This window comes from Podarcis vaucheri, assembly GCF_965113315.1.
Source record: "Podarcis vaucheri genome assembly, chromosome: 3".
Lineage (NCBI taxonomy): Eukaryota > Metazoa > Chordata > Lepidosauria > Squamata > Lacertidae > Podarcis > Podarcis vaucheri.
In genome coordinates, this window is record NC_138761.1 from 58148890 (window position 1) to 58166447 (window position 17558).

Here is a 17558-nt window from a genome sequence, read left to right on the forward strand (position 1 = left end):
GATAGGCGCGCGCCCTCGTTCTCGGGATGGCGGGCTAGCCGGGCGCGCTGCGTGGCTCCCTCAGATGGAGTCGCGCCGCGCGCGCGCGCACAACTAGCCTCGCGCAGCATCCTTCTGCGGGGTGGGAGGGGGGAGCAAAACGCAGCACCCCGAGTCAGCTCCCCCTTCCTCCCTCCCTCCCTCTCTCGTCGTCCCAGTAGACGCGCACGCACCTGCTTGCCTTCCCATCCCTCACGCGCGCAGAGAAAACCCCCGCGCCTGTGGCTGAGGAGAAGCTCCGCGCGCTTTGCAGAAGCGAGGGGGGGGGAGAGAGAGAAGAGGCGGAGCTTTCTCGGCCGCGGCTGCTGCTAGGTGCAGCAGTGCGTGTGTATACGCCTGTCGCCGGGTTGGGATTGTTGCCCGCGGTAACCAGGGAGCCAGCAGCCCGAGGCGTCTGGCAGCTCCGGAGCCCTGGGATTCGGGAGAGAGGCAGCGGTTCGGGTGTCGTCCGCAGAGGGTGGCTCGCAGGGGCCGAGCAGGGAGCGCTGGCCAAGGGGGAGCAGCAGCAGCAGTAGCTGCGAAGAGTCCCGGACGGGGAGCATGAAGGAGGTACAAAACCCACAGCCGGCGTTGGCGGGCTCTCGCGTCCCTCGTCGCCGGCGCAGAGGGGATGCTTCTGCTTTCTGCGCTGTCATGTCCGTCGAGGAGGCAGGCTGGGGCAGGGCAGGTACAAGGGACAGCATTGCTGCCGCCTTGGGGATCGGGCAGCTGGAAGGGCGCTTTGAGATCTAGATCTCCGCATCATGCGACTCGCAGGCAATGAAGCCGGAGCCTAGGGCAAATTGGGGGCAAAAATCGTTTTCTTGATTTGTGGGGTTCTCAGTTTTGTGGGCGACTGAGCCAGATCTAAAATCAAGTATTTATTATTATTATTATTATTATTATTATTATTAGGGAGGAAAACAGCCCAAAACCTGATTATGGATATTTCTCCAAGAAAATACAATGTGGACTGCTGACTGGGGAGGGGTGGCAGGGTGGGCAGTATTTGCAAGAAGTAAGCTGGATATGTCTGTCACACTGATAGTTTATATTCAGCTCATGTAACTGAAAGCAAAATAACTTTTGCCTTGGAAGTGATGACTCACTTTTTTTGGTGCCTGTTTACTCTTGCATTTTTTCTTTCTTTTTGAGAGCTGAAGAATAGTTTTGCTTCATATGTGCAAAAGAAGTGCAACCAATAAGCCATGACTACAGCTGGACTAATCTGCTATATGTACAACTTCAAGCAGAAACATTTAGCAGCCAGGTCATTTCACACTGAACATTCCGTTAGTCGGTAACATGCCAGCACTGGAGATTCTGTTGGTGGATTAGCTCAGCCTAGGAGGTAGTCAGTTGCTCAGTGATTTACAGCTCTTTCTGGTCAAGGCACCTCATGAAACATTTTGTGGGTTGGTACTTTTTATCTGCTGGGCTGTTCTAACCTTGTAATTTGTTGTTGTGCTACTTACTGATTGTAACACTAGTAACCAGCTTTGCACACAAAGCAATTCATGCTAATGCCAAGGAGTCAACAGCCTTCCTGTGTGTGCTTGTGTGACTATATTTTTCGTCCATATGGCCTCGGACACCTGCAGGGTGCTGAGATTCGTAGAATCATCAAGTCATAGAATTGTAGTGTTGGCAGGGACACCAAGGGTCAAACCCCAAGACTGCTGTCTGAGCAGAACTAAAAGCATTGTATTATGTTATTCATTCATTTGATTTATATACCATGCTTCATCAAAAGATCTCAGGGCAGTTCATAAAATGAAAACACAAGATAAAAGCATAAATAAATAGTCAAAACAATAACCTCCCCTCCCACAAACACTTTTAAAAAGCTGATACTAATCCTGGCCCAATTTGTAAATAATGAATTATGTGTTTTATTTCCAACAGAGGAACAGGTGTATTTTAGCATTTGATCCTAAAAAATAACTGCATAAATAAAAATTATAGTTTCTCCGGGGGGGGGGGGGTGTTAAAAAAAACAATTTTAGAGGAAACAAATCTGTTCTGAACTTTGATTTGATCATGAATCAACAAGAGCTTTAATCAAGGTCACAATGCTTCATCTACTTCTTTGTGGGAAAATCCCTTTGAACACAGTGATTTACTTATGAGTAAACAAGCATGACATTGAGGGGCAAGGCTGGAGTCATGGGCATATTTGCAGCTAGTCTGGTTGTTTACATGTTCAATTAGTGATAGTTTCACTGAAACCAGGGATCAGCTACCCAGTAGATGTGCAGCTACCACGTAGGATTGTGGCTTTACAAGGAAACAACTGTCATTGAACTTAAAGCATGTGCAGGATCAGGATGCTTAGCTTAATTCATAAATGGCATACTAGAAACTTAAAGGAAATGTATTTCACTATCAATGTTGCCTCTCCTTACTTTATGAGCTTTTATTTGTTATATACAATAGCTTCAATTTTGTAATAGTCTTGGGGCAGTCAGTTTATGAAAGCAGATACATATTATCTTCAGGGATGCATGATACATTTTTGACCTAGCACACACTGTTTCGGATCAAAAGTGGAAGCATCTAACCTAGTTTTCTCCAGTTCTTAGAACTTACATTACCTACTGTAGCTCCCCAATCCAGCATCAATAACTCTGTCTATGGTTGAGTATGCAATGGTATCTGCACACACTTGTGAGCACAGGGGCTGTTACTGAGTTGAAGGGTCAATGAATTGGAGAAGTAAACCTGTACTAACAGTATGACAGGTTAACTCTGACTCCCATCTCAAGTCATGTGGAAAAAAATATGAACAATGCAGCTCTTTAGGAATGTTTTATGCTCGAGTCACTTTGGAATAATGGAGCAGAAGGGGAGGTGACCACCTGAAATCACCTCACTGGTGGGAGGATTTATTCTACACAGGGCTTGATTGGTGCCATCTACCTCTAGAACCTTCACTGCAGCTTAACATATATTTTCTCCCAGTGTCCCATCCACCCCCTTCAATGAGGTTTGAGACTCACTGAGCTAACCTCAAGTAGAATAGTATAAAGTAGTATGCAGAACTTGTTTTCTCCCTTCCTTTTCATTTGTGATGAGGCTGACTCTGATTCTCAACTTCCATAAACTTTTTTTTTTAATTTAGTGACTAACAATTCTACTGTTTGTTACTTATTATGAACAGGGTGGACCTTAATCTTTGGACTGTCCAAGTATCATGTGATGTAGAAAGCTGTAGAGGGAGCATATGTTGTATTTCAAACAAAAAGTTTACTTAATGGCTTGTAAACAATAGGTTTAAAAATTATAATGTGTAGCTTGGCTTATTGAAGCTGAATTATAAATGTGAAAGACCAAAAGTTCCCCCCTCCCGTTCCATAAACAGACTTCCTGTTCGACTGGGCTCTGCTAACTTTCATGAAGCCAGTGTGAATTACATCACTTGATGATATGGACACAAGTATCCAGGAAAAGAAAATATTTTCTTTCTGTTTTGAGAGGTAGGAAGGGAAATGTCACCATAATTCTGCAGTACATCTATACCTCAGGACACCCCTACCCTCAGTAGTACAAAGAAATGAAGTGTCACTTTATATTATCTTAATAGCACTGCAAGACCTGCCAGACTTAATGACTACAGTATATATTTGTGCCTTGATCATCTTTCAAATGCTACACTCCTTTCCAGAAGTAAGCTGCCAATGGCAGGAGTGCCTTATCTCTGCAGACCCATGCTAATTGAGAGTACATACCATTGAATTTAATTGAGCTTACTTCTGAGTAAACATGTACAGGATCACACTGCACTTTCTTAGTCAGAGTTAAATCACACTGAACTGAATCTGATTTTCTGATGAATTATCATGGTTAGGATTGGGGAATAGGAGTACATCACACACACACACATGCACGCACGCACACACACACACCCCTCATGCAATATCAGAGCTGTGTATAGCAATATAAAATCACGAAACATTAAAAGCACTATTGAACCTTCTGCAACTTTAAGCCCACGTGGAGAACCTGCTGCACTCCAGAAGTTGTTGGACTCTGACTCCTATAATCCCCATAGCCAACAACTTCTAGAGGGCCATAGGTCCCCTATTCCTGTTGTTAACGACCTGCTCAATTTTTTTGATTTCATTTCCATACAGCTACTGCATAGCCTTCTCCCTCTCCTCCTTATGAAAGCTCATTCCCCAATAAACTAATTACTCAGTCAGTTTGTCACAAGACTTTTTGTATTGCCATTATAACCAGATATTTCTGGTTATCAGAAATTTGTCTTAATGTTTTAGAGGCATGTTGAGAATGCAAGCAAGTTCCAGTATTGCATGACAGTAGGAAGTGAATCTTACATGGCATTTTTTGTATTTATATGTGGAAGTTGAAGCTGTTATTGTGACTAAAAGGTATGTAATGTAAAGTATGCCCAAGGGAAAGCAAGATAAGTTCTAATGCCCTGATTTTATAATTTGGCAGTCCCAGAATGAGTAGGTGTAAGGTCATCTCACAATGCAATGCCAATGTTTATGCTTATGTTGCTGATTTGACCTTAGAACTGGCTCCGGCCATGATTCCAGGTAAACACATCTGAACAGTGTGAGCAGTTCAACAGCATTTGTAGATGAAGCAATTGCACCAGATCACATTGTAGATCGCTCATGGTGTTTTTTGGCTTTTTGGGATTTAAAAAAAGACTTGTACAACCCTAAGCTAGGCTTTCCTGTAGTAAGTGCTTACTATATGGTATCCAAGTAGAGCTCAAATTTTAGAGAGTAAAGTAGATTATCTCAACCCCACTTGTCAGGCATAGAATTATGCCTTTAAGGTGTGGTGGTGCAAGCCCTTAATTGTCCTTATGCAGTTAAAAGCAGATGAAGAGGAATGGGTTGCCTAGGATCACACATTGATATCATTAATTAGATGCATTTGCATGGAAAACATGCCATGTTAGTCAGGAATCATTATCTTTGAAGACCTTCTCACATTTGTCGTTATCATGTCATGCCGACCTCTCCTCCATCTCCTTGTGGTGTTTTGTAAGGAGGGCTCATAAATGAGTAGTAAAAGTGGTTGTGTGAGCTAGGGACATCTGTGTGAACACTCTACATGCAATAACAACAGCTTCCAGGATGATGACAGTACTTTAAAATGGAACTGCATATAAAACATCAGTGACAACATTGACAACCACAAGTCACACATTCCACCTCCCTTCACCCTATAAATACAGGGTTGGCCCTGGATGAATACTTGATGTGAACAGGCCCTAAAACACTTCAGTTTCCATACGATTGACCTTTTATGTTAAAAAAAGAAAGATGCAGCAATAACTTTATGGCAATTTGATTTTGAGTCATATGTCAGCTTTTTGGGAGGAAAGTAACTGAAATTGGATTCTTAGGGGCACAATTAATTATTTCTTAATGAAGGTACAAAAAGCAAGTTTTAAAAGGCACACATGGTGCAATATGAATAACATGTAAGTGTTTGATGAGATTGCAATAAATTTGAAAGAAGGGAACCCCAGTTATGTATTTTTTTCAGGGAACCTCAGCCGTTTGACTACTCATACTTCATTCACAGCTGTCCATCTTGCATGTATATTTTTCAGTGTAAAAACAACTATCATTTGAATCATACCAACAGGTGTGTTGTTGCTGTTTAAAATAAAGACAAGAATGCAGTCTTATTAATCTGTGGTAATTCTGCTGAATGTCTAAGATTGCTGAAGTGGGCATACTGTTGATGTTGTCTCCTCTTCTGTTAATGCTCTTTTTCTGCCCATCTGTTGCAGCTTAATTTCCCTTTGTTTAGACAAGTCTAGTTTTCCACCCTACACAAAGAAGTGTAACATTTACCACAAATACAATATAGCTTGGAGTCTCACTTTACATTTAGAAAGATAATTAATTGGCTATCTGTTGCTTAAAGTCTTACCACACTTGGGTAATAAAGCTATAAAAAAATGGTATTCAACAGTTTGTGTAAACAAGCTATTCTAATGTAAACAAAATAAGTGGTAGATGTGAATTTTAATTTATATTCCAAATCTGTAGAGTGTTTCCTAATACTGGTTCTAATATATTGTCTCCATATAACTTGAAATAACTAATACATGGAATCCCTTTGACACTGAGAGTTTAAAGAAATAATAATTTTGCATGTATTAAAATAAAACCAATTTAATTCATATTTTAGTCAGATAATGAAAGTTACATTTACGTATTTCAACAATTAATATACTACTTAACTCTTATATAGCTCGCATAAATGCAGCATACCATTTTAATATCCCATATTTATCAAATTATGTCAGTATTGTGATCTTTGCATCTTGTCATCCAATGATCTGGTTTTAGACCATTTTATTGATACATAAAATGCATATCAAGCATGCACTAACCAATAAAAGCTCTAGTCCTTAAGGTGTTGCAATAATTATTGTAATGGTTGTTGCGACAGAGTCACATACAGGTAGCTGTCCCTTTGAAATGTTGCTTGTACACATGATCCTAGTCAGGGTATATGTTCTACAGGTGTATCCATCCTTCCGGTCTAGAAAATAGTGTAAAGTCACGTTTTATACTTGCAGAGCTCTATACACTGCCTGAATGGAAGACCACCAGTCGGATATCAGAGGCAGTAAAGTTTTTGAATAGCAGTTGATGGAAAGTGCAGAAGCGGAGAGGACTCTTGTTCTCTGGTCCTGCTTTTTGGCTTCCCACAAGCATCTGGCTGAATGCTGTGAGAACAGGATGCTGGGCTAGACGGTCATTGGCCTGATCCAGCAGGCCCTTCTTATGCTCAGATGTTTTTTAATGAACCATATATAAGGCATGCTGAGCTTGTTTGGAAAAAGAGCAAAGAGTTGTTAGATGTGAATGAAGAGGATGGTAGATGTGAATGAATGCATAGCTCCCTGATAGTGAGAAGCATTCCTATTTTCATGAAATTTCCCTTTTATCACAGGCTTCCTCTTCCACATATTCCTTTTCTAATGGCTTTGTCTGTTTTGTCTATAGCCTGCCTGGTGGCCTCCGCTTACAACAAAGCACTTCCAGACTCTTTCAGCGAAGCGTAACTACCATTCCTTGGTGATGGATGACTGTTAAATGTACCTTATTTCAGAACATTCTGGTTCAATAGACTAAATGTATTTATATCTATAAGCATCCTGACAGTCATTATAATTTCTCCTAACCTACACTTCATAAAAGGAAGTGCACACTGCACACAGAGTAGTAGTCTTCAATAAAATACCACTTCATCTGATCCATCTTGGGCCACATTTAGAAAATCATAAATATGCACAAGTCAATTGCCTCTGCATGCAGCCCCTTAGTGAAACTTACGTTTAAACCAGGAAGTCTCTAATTAACCATAGTTTCTGTCTTGTCTGAATTGGGAAACTATGGTTGCCACCTTCAGAACAAGCCAAGATACATATCCTGACTTCTTCTAAAGCTGGTAACCATAGAACCAAAAGACTCGTGTGTATCTTGATTTAATAAGCTGAGATACGATCATCTGAACTGGGCCATCTGAACTGGGCCATTGCATCTTTCATTTCATTTCTCCTTCCACCAGGGATGCCATACAAGAGCCATTTTGTTGTGCATCAGTTTGCCACAGATAGGTGAAACATTTGCTGCTCAGAGCTTGCATGCCTATTGAGACAAACCAAATGACAGAAAGGACCCCAGTGTGACGAGAAGAAGAAAGAGGTTTAAGGGAACAGAAAACTGGATTATTGTATCAAACCTTGACTACATATAGTGTGTGCTGTGTATCTGAATATGAAAAGGCAATTTTTCCCCCCAGAGAAACTGTTTGAAATCCGGCCATAGGGCAGGACCTTTGAATTTTAAGGTTCATTTCATAACAACTCCCTTATAAGTGAGAGGGAACACTAAACAAATTTTCTCCGTTTTTAAGGATGGATAAATAAATATACCACAATAAGAGGTGCTCCTGTTATAGCAACAGTATAAACAGCTCTATGCTAAGCTTGTTAAATGTATTTTGAATCCCATGATACCTAGCGTTCATGGTTGATAATCTATGCTATTATAAATGACTGGCTTGATTCACTTACAGTCTTTAATCAATGCTGCTGGTGTGTGTGTGTGTGTGTGTGTACTTCCTGATTTTTAAATAAATGCTGTGCTGTTAGAGGACAGAAATGTTTCATATTGCATAATGTTACAGAACACATAAAATTTGCCGCACTGAAAAGTAAGATGATATTAAGAGAGTAAATAAATCCTGTGCCTTCAGGCATAAATGATTGCTGGTGGAACTCAAGGAAAATACTTCTGGCATTATCCTACTACTAGTACACTGTCCTACTACACCACAATATTTTCCCACATGTGCAGTTACAACTGCACTGTTGCTGCAAAAAACAGCTTTGTGTGCAAGTCATAGGTAAAACAGAATAAACTGCTGAATATAAGTACAGTGCAAAAATCTGGTGAGGAAACGAAGAAGTCTTGGAAGTGGCACAAACAATTAATAAAGCCATGTAATTTCAAGACAAGCTTTTTTCAGGCTGAAATTGTATATGCAGTTTTCTGTGAGTATGCTCCATTGAACTCAGTGGATTTAGTTTTAAGTAAGACTATATAAAATTGTACTGTCAGTGTAAGTATGTTTCTATTTTTAAATGTTTGAGTACATGTTTCATTAGAATGTGTTGAGTGTATAGATACCGTACTTTATGCCCCATTTGGTTTTTCAAATTTGCCCCCTTTTTTGAGGAGAATGCAGAGACGGATGCTGTTCTCTGGCATAAGAGGACCGGAAATGTTTGGAGGTGTTGGAGAAAGAGATATCTGGGATGGAGCTGTGTGATCTGACCATTATGGACCATAATTCTGGTCCATTATGTTCTGAGGGCCACATTCTGTATTTCTGCCTCGCTGCCCCTTTGCTGCGGTGTTCAAAACTGAGATATGAAAGCTAGGAGCTATATGGCACCTTAAACCTAGGTTATGAGTGCTGCAACGGAATGTCTAGGCACACTTTTTAAATAACAAGAATACAAAGCTGAAAATGAATGAGCTGCAGCTAAGATCTTACTCATTTTTCACATGGTCTAGTGCTCATCTGAAGACTGCAAAAAAACAAACAAACCCAAAGCCATCCATCCCCTGCCCGCCCCCCTAATATTTTTATGAGGGTCTCTTCTCCAGTCCTAAGAGAGTGGCTGGAAGTGGGGAGGCAGAAAATGGTCCTCCTTTTACTCCATCAGTGGCAGTTTTAATCTGAAATCTTAGGTGCAGTACTGCTCCCAAAGCTCAGAAACTGCTCACATTAATACTAATGCTACTAATACAACTAATACTAATAATACTAATTGTCAGGGTTGCTTCCAGATCCTAGCTCACAGAGGATCACGCCAGCCAGCGATCATTAAATAAAAGTCTTTATTGAGTTACAGTCTCCATTCTCAAGCTGCTGCGCGCAACTCTACGTCTTATGCTTAGATCGGCGAAGCTCCGTCTGAGTCTCCGCCCCTTGTGCACCAACTTAATATCCTAGCCCTGCTCCACCTTTTCCGCCTGACAGTTCTCCTCTGGGTCCCTCTGCCCCCCGGGGTCTCTTCCTTCCGGGATTCTTCTGACGCTGACCCCCCGGACCCTTCTGTCTCCTTGCGCCGGGCTTTAGGACCTGGCTCCCTTTCCGGGCTGCCTACTGCGCCACTCTCCTGTGCATTTGAACTTGGCGCGCGCGCCCAACCTTCCACCTTCCGTCTAACCGTCTCCTCGCTCCCCGATGGAGGTGTGGCCACTCCTGACTCGTGCCCTCCCTCCTGTTGTGAGCTGCCAGCGCTTGAGCCCTGGCGCCCTTCCTCATCCCTGCTCTCTGGCGGTGACGCTGGTCCCGATTTCCAACTGCTCCCCTCTGAGTCCCCTCTGGCTCTATCTTCCGGGGGTGTCCCCCTAGTCTCCCCCCTTGCCCTGGCCACTGGTGCTCCTTTTTGTGAATCTTCTGATTCACTGGAAAGACTCGGAGATCTCGGGTCGTCGTCATCACTCATCTTTTCTTCTGCCTCCTCCCCCTCGCTCTCTGTTTCCTCCCTTTCCCTCGCCTCTGCTCCTGAACCCCTGATATCCATCCCCCCCTCGAAGCCCCCTCTTCCCCCCTCCCCGCCTTCCGGTGCTGGAGCTGGGTGCTGCCGTGTCGAGGGAACGAATGTCGGGTACAGTTCGCTTCCCGTGGCGGGCCTCCATCTGAAGTCTTCCGGTTCTTCCTCCCTGCTCTCGTCGACGACGGTCACCTCTGCTTCCATCTCTGTGCCGCCGTGCTCAAACCCCTGGTCGTCCCCGAAAACGTCCATGTCCGTCTCTCCCTCGCTTCCTTCTAGAGGCGTTGCTCGTCCTGGACCCTCCAGCCACCTCCTGCGCCACTGCTCCTCTGGTCGATCATCCCACCAATACGAGGGTTCTGAAGCAGATCCCGAGGGCGACCCCTCCGGCGAACTGGCGTCTCGTGTCGGTTCCTCATCCGAGTCGAACCCCCGGAACGTGCTGGCTGAAAGCGTGGGCGTGAAAAGCCAGTCGTCGAAAAAGTCCGCTGGCATCGGCCTATGCGGGAAAAGGGCATGAAACTCTTCCTTGAGCAGCGGTTCGTCTAAAGCGTAGCCCGGCACCCAGCTGTTGGCACTGGCCGGGGTGCCCTCCTTTGCGAGAAGGTATTCTACCCCCTCTTCCCCCCATCTGGAGTCCAAAATCTCCGTGACTTCGTTGATGCGCACCTCCTGTGTCCCTCCCCGTTGCCCGGTTCCGTCTCGGAGCGGACTCGGCGCCGTTCCTGGTTCCTGAAATCTGTGAGGTGCCTTGTAGGGAGTGAGCACCGATCTGTGGAACACCGGATGCATCCTGGAACCCTCCGGAAGCGCCAGCCTGAAAGCTACCGGGTTGACCTGCTCTTCGACTTGGTAGGGCCCCAGTTGCTTATGCCCTAGTTTCTTCTTGGCCAACGACCTGGCCGGCACTGCGTGGGCTGCTAACCAGACCCAGTCTCCCACATGGATCTCTTCGCCAACCCTTCTGTGTTTGTCTGCCTGCACCTTGTATGCGTGTTTGGCCAGCTCCAGGTGCCGCCGCAGCTGATCGTGGACCTCCTGCAACTCCGACGCGAACGCATCTGCTGTCTGCGGCTCCCCCTCTACCATTCTTTCCAGTCCCGGGAAGGTTCTGGGGTGCCTCCCGTTGTTGGCGAAGAACGGCGTGACCCCCGTGGACACGTGCTTCGTGTTGTTGTAGGCGAACTCGGCGAGCGGCAGGTAATCCACCCACGTCGCAGGCTGTTGATTCGCATAGCATCTCAGGTACTGCTGCATGATGGCATTGACCCGCTCCGCTTGCCCGTTGGTCTGCGGGTGTCTCGCCGACGCCAGGTTGATCTTGACGTTTAGGAAGCCCATCAGCTTCTGCCAGAAATTCGAGATGAACTGCCGTCCGCGGTCGGACAGAATAGACCGTGGCAGACCGTGAACCTTGAACACGTGGTCTATGAACAGTTTGGCGGTTTGTTCCGCCGTGGCCACCTTCGCACACGGAATGAAATGTGCCATCTTGGAGAACAAGTCCACCACCACCAGCACGGCCGTCTTGCCCCTCGAGCTGGGCAGATCCGTGACGAAGTCCAGGGCGACTCTCTCCCATGGTTCGACCGGGGTTTGCAGCGGTTCCAACAGTCCGGCCGGCGGTCTCTGCACTGGTTTGGCCCTCTGACAGGTGTCGCACCTCGCCACGTAGTCCGCGACCTCCCCTCTCATTCCGGGCCACCAGAAATCCCTGGCGACTAATTCCACCGTCTTCTCCTTGCCAAAGTGCCCGGCAGTGGGCGCGTCGTGCAGCTGATGCAGTACCTTGGCGCGAAGTTCGTCTCCCGGCACGTAGATGGCCCCTTTACGGATGAGCAATCCATCTCTCAGCTGGAACCCATCGGTCGCCGCCTTGCCCCTTTGCATCTCTGCCATCTTAGCTTGCGTGAAGGAGTCATTCTGCAACGCTCGTCGCACCGCCTCCAGGTCTACTGTCGCCGCAGCGCACGCCCACACTGTTGGTGCGAAGATGTGCATGGCGGCCGCTGGTGTGACGTCCTCCAGATACTGTGGCTTACGGGAGAGCGCGTCCGCCATGATGTTGGTGTCCCCAGGGACATACTCTATTCGGAAGTCGAAGTTCGCAAAGAACTCAGCCCAACGTATCTGCCTCTGGTTCAGGAACTGTGCCGTGCGCCAGTGCTCCAAATTCTTGTGGTCCGTGCATACTTGCACCGTGTGCTTGGCGCCGATCAGGAAGTGCCTCCACGCTTTGAATGCTGCATGAATGGCCAGCAACTCCCTGTCCCAGATGGTGTAGTTCTGTTCGGACTTGCTGAGCTTCCTGGAGTAAAACGCTCCCGGCCTCCAAACCCCCTGCGGGTCCTTCTGCAGCAGGACGGCTCCGACGGCCCTGTCTGAGGCGTCTGTTTCAACCCTCATCGGCCTGCTGGGGTCGACATGAAGCAGCTGTTCTTCCGACGCGAAGAGACGCTTGAGTGCCTGAAAGGACTTCTCCGCCTGCGCTGTCCAGATGAACTTCTTTTTCTTGGAGCTGAGCGTGTCCGTGATGGCCGCTGTCTGCATAGCAAAGCCTTTGATAAACTTGCGATAGAAGTTCGCGAAGCCGACAAACCGTTGGACCTCCTTCCGGTTGCGTGGGCTTTTCCAATCCAACCCCGCTCGAACCTTGGTGCTGTCCATGGCTAGCCCCTTGTCAGACAACTTGTAGCCCAGGAAATCCACCTCCGTCACGTCAAATTGGCACTTCTCAAGCTTGGCGTACAGCCTATGCTGCTGCAGCCTGCTCAGCACTTCCCTGACGTGACTGTCATGCTCCTGCTGCGATTCCGAAAAGATCAGGATGTCATCCAAGAAACAGACGCACGTCTTGTAGAGGAGCCCCGCCAACACGTGATGCATGAAAGCTTGAAAAACGTGGGAGCCATTTTGTAATCCAAAAGGCATAACTCTATATTCGTAGGTGCCCAGGGGCGTGAACATGGCTGTCTTCCACTCATCTCCTTCCCGCATGCGAATGAGGTTGTACGCCCCGCGCAGGTCCAACTTGGTGAAGACGCTGCCCTTGCGCACTTTTGCGAGGAGGTCATCGATTCGGGGCATGGGGAAGTCCGATGGCTTGGTCACACTGTTCAAAATGCGGTAGTCCACCACGAGTCTTTTTTGGGGCGTGTCTCGCTTCTTAACAAAGAACACCGGACTGCCCCCCGCTGCCCTGGACTCTCGAATGAAACCGCGCTCCAAATTATGATCTATGAACTCTTTGAGTTCCTGCAGTTCGTCCTCAGACATGGAATACAGCTTCCCTTTGGGCAGCGCCGCCCCCGGCAGCAGGTCAATCTTGCAGTCATACGGTCTGTGGGGGGGTAGCCTGTCTGCCTCCTTCTCGCAGAAAACCTCCAAAAATTCTGCGTACTTGTGGGGAATCGCTTGCAGCGTGCCTAGCAGCAGCTGTGACTCCTCTTGCTCCCCTTCCTGCCGGGGCATGATGCAGTGTTCAGCACAAAAGGAAGAGCCGAAGGTCAGCTGCCTCTGGTACCAAGCCAGCGCCGGGCTGTGCTTGTCCAGCCAACTCATGCCCAATACAATAGGCGTGTCCGACAGTTGAGTGACGTTGAAGCTGATTATTTCCTTGTGATTTCCAAGCCGCAGCACCATAGGTGGCGTCTGCTTCACCACTTGCCCCCCTAGCAGCTCCCTGCCATCCACCGTGACAACCTGCAGGGGCAGCATGGCAGGCAGCAACTGTATAGCGTGCCGGTCGACAAAGTCCTGCCCTATGAAGTCTGCATTGCTTCCCGAGTCGACGGTGATTGGCACGTCCATGGTGATTCCATTGGGTAGCTGGAGCGATGCGGTGAGCCTCACTACGGGCTTGGGCGGGAGGGGGTCCATGGGCGGTAAATTCCCTGGGGACTGCTTCACTGACACGTCTGGCTGGGCCCCAGTGCCTCTTCCTCCAGCCAGACATCGTCGTTTCCCTGCTGCGGTTCTCCTTGCTGCGTTGCTGCAGTCACCATTGCCGAAGCTGCAGTGTGCTTGTGGAGCCTCCGGGGACACTCTTTCGCCATATGCCCTGGATCCTCGCAGATATAACACTTCCTGTTCCCTCTAGGAGGCTTCGCTTTCACTGCTGCCGGTGCTAGGGCTCTGGCTGCTGACTGAGCCCTTGCACTCCCAACCTCCATCGGTTCCACCCCTCCCCCTGTTGGAGGCGTGGATTGCGCACGCGCTGCTTCTCTGGGAAGGAAGGAGGAGCCCCCGGCTGGTTCGCGCCCGCTGCGCCCTTCTTCCCTGCTCCACGGACGTTCTTCCAGCCGCACTCCCACCGCCAGCGCCCTCTGAACGACCTCCTGCGTGGTCCGGGGTCTCTCCCCCCTCGCAATCTCATCTTTAATCGAGCTGTGCAAGCCCTCCCAAAAAAGGTCTCTGACAGGCGCCGAATCTCTGTCCCATTCCAGGGCACTGACCAAAGCGAAAAAGCGGGCATGGTACTGCCTCACGCTGGCTCTCCCTTGTCTTAGTCCATGCACCTCCTTCCGGGCAAGATCTACGTCAATGCTGGATAAAAAACACCCATCCATCGCTTTAATAAAGGCGTCCGCATTTTGGAGCGCAGGATCCTTATCTCTCCACAAATTGCGCAGCCATGCTTTTGCGTCTCCATGCAAATGGGACATGATGAACCCCACTTTCTCTTGTTCATCTCTAAAGTCTTTGTGCAGTAGTTGCAGTGCACACATTACGTCTGCTCTAAAGTTGGGGTACTGTTGCAAATTCCCATCGAAGTGAGAGACCAGACCGCCTGTGCGTCTCCCCAACCCAATCCCCTCTGATTTGGGTGTCTGTTGCCCTTGCTTCGTAAGCACGTCCAACCTGACCTGGAGATCCCTGTAGGCGGCAGCTGCGTCCTCCTCTCTCTTCCTGGATGCCAGCGCCTCAGCATTCAGTCGTGACACTGCTTCTCTCAGTTCCGCTATTTGCTGTTCGGCCGTCATAGCGTCTGCCGTTCGTGAGCTCTCTAGTAGGCACCCGCTTTCTCTCCTCTCCGCAAGGCTGTGGATGCCCACAATTTGAAGAGACGGAGCTTACTGTCAGGGTTGCTTCCAGATCCTAGCTCACAGAGGATCACGCCAGCCAGCGATCATTAAATAAAAGTCTTTATTGAGTTACAGTCTCCATTCTCAAGCTGCTGCGCGCAACTCTACGTCTTATGCTTAGATCGGCGAAGCTCCGTCTGAGTCTCCGCCCCTTGTGCACCAACTTAATATCCTAGCCCTGCTCCACCTTTTCCGCCTGACAGTTCTCCTCTGGGTCCCTCTGCCCCCCGGGGTCTCTTCCTTCCGGGATTCTTCTGACGCTGACCCCCCGGACCCTTCTGTCTCCTTGCGCCGGGCTTTAGGACCTGGCTCCCTTTCCGGGCTGCCTACTGCGCCACTCTCCTGTGCATTTGAACTTGGCGCGCGCGCCCAACCTTCCACCTTCCGTCTAACCGTCTCCTCGCTCCCCGATGGAGGTGTGGCCACTCCTGACTCGTGCCCTCCCTCCTGTTGTGAGCTGCCAGCGCTTGAGCCCTGGCGCCCTTCCTCATCCCTGCTCTCTGGCGGTGACGCTGGTCCCGATTTCCAACTGCTCCCCTCTGAGTCCCCTCTGGCTCTATCTTCCTGGGGTGTCCCCCTAGTCTCCCCCCTTGCCCTGGCCACTGGTGCTCCTTTTTGTGAATCTTCTGATTCACTGGAAAGACTCGGAGATCTCGGGTCGTCGTCATCACTCATCTTTTCTTCTGCCTCCTCCCCCTCGCTCTCTGTTTCCTCCCTTTCCCTCGCCTCTGCTCCTGAACCCCTGACACTAATAATTTATTTATACCCTGCCCATCTGCCTGGGTTTCCCCAGTCACTCTGGGCAGCTCCCAACAGAATTTTAAACAGAATAAAACTTCAAACATTAAAAACTTCCCTAAACAGGGCTGCCTTCAGATGTCAGATAGTTGTTTATTTCCTTGACATCTGATGGGAGGGCATTACATAGGGCGGGTGCCACCACTGAGAAGGCCCTCTGCCTGGTTTCCTGTAACCTCAGTTCTTGCAGTGAGGGAACCACCAAATTCCCTCAGTGCTGGACCTCAGTGTCTGGGCTGAACAATGGGGGTGGAGACACTCCTTCAGGTACACTGGGCCAAGGCCATTTAGGGCTTTAAAGGTCAGCACCAACACTTTGAATTGTGCTTGGAAACGTCCTCGGAGCCAATGTAAGTCTTTCAGGACCAGTGTTATATGGTCTTGGTGGCCACTCCCAGTCACCAGTCTAGCTGCCACATTCTGGATTAGTTGCAGTTTCTGGGTCACCTTCAAAGGTAGCCCGACGTAGAGCGCATTGCAGTAGTCCAAGCGGGAAATACAGTGGTACCTCAGTTTAAGAACAGCCCTGTTTACGAACTATTTGGTATACGAACTCCGCAAAACAGGAAGTGTTCCAGTTAGCGAATTTTACCTCGGTCTACGAATGGAAGCTGAACGGTGGAAGGGTACCAGTGGCAGGAGGCCTCATTAGGGAAAGCGCACCTCGGTTTAAGAACAGCTTTGGTTTAAGAACAGACTTCCGGAACGGATTAAGTTCGTAAACCAAGGTACCACTAACTAGAACATGCACCACTCTGGCTAGACAATCTGTGGGCAAAAAGCATCTAGAACAATGTTTCAAATGCTGCTTTGCTGCCTATAATAAGCTAACTTATCTATCTCTTCCCATACTTGCTCCTCTCAGTCCCGCCTATCCTTTTTACTTACTGAGGCCTTTTGTGAGATAGGCTTCTATACTACTTTCTTCCACCATCAGCAGGTAGTTATTTGTTTTTATACACTCCAGCTAGTCCTTCTTTCTGTCTTGGCTGTGAGAAGAGGTAGCACTGTGAGTAAATACTGTGCACCCACAATGGTTGCATTTACCAGTAAGTGCTTAACTACAGAGAGTGCAGTGTTGTGTTCTGAAACCATCAAAGCATGGCACTCACTCCTTTCAAAGGAAACTGTCCATTAACTAGGTTGAAAGATGTGTATAGATATATACCAAAATCCTGAAGATGCACATTGTTACTGTGCACAAAAGGCTTGTGCCAGCCAGCATAATTATTGTGGAATAATCACTGTGTGTTGCCATCTCCAACGCAGTTATAAATGGTTAATTTAGCGTGTCAAGAATATAGATTTGTACAAAGCTGAATCCATGTTATATGAAATGCCCATAAGATGGTCTGCATGAACTCATGTTTTCCCCATTCCTTCTTTGCCACCTAAGCCATTTCCCAGCCACATAGTCTTGTCTTTTATGTAGCAATGCTGCTGTACTGAAGGTTGAAGGGGAAACCAGCAGAAGCCCACGATTTTTAGTGTTCCTCTGGTGCAGCAGCCCTTGTGCTACTTTTCCAATGCAGTGGCTCATAGAATTAGGTCATTAGTCACCTGGGACAGCTAAGGCACCCAGA

General features: G+C 47.8%; 1 protein-coding gene across 13 annotated transcripts in view; it reads left to right on the forward strand.

Annotated features, from left to right (window-relative positions):
* The first annotated feature begins 349 nt into the window (after nucleotides 1-349).
* SYNE1 (spectrin repeat containing nuclear envelope protein 1) overlaps nucleotides 350-17558 on the forward strand; it is a 291021-nt gene continuing 273812 nt past the window's right edge. For 7 of the 13 annotated variants that reach the window (XM_082215140.1, XM_082215146.1, XM_082215148.1 and 4 more), the window contains exon 1: nucleotides 351-588. The gene's annotated coding sequence lies outside the window, so the exon portion shown is untranslated. Of the gene's footprint in view, nucleotides 589-17558 lie in introns of all 13 variants that reach the window. The other 6 variants (XM_082215153.1, XM_082215141.1, XM_082215151.1 and 3 more) reach the window with 3 other exon arrangements.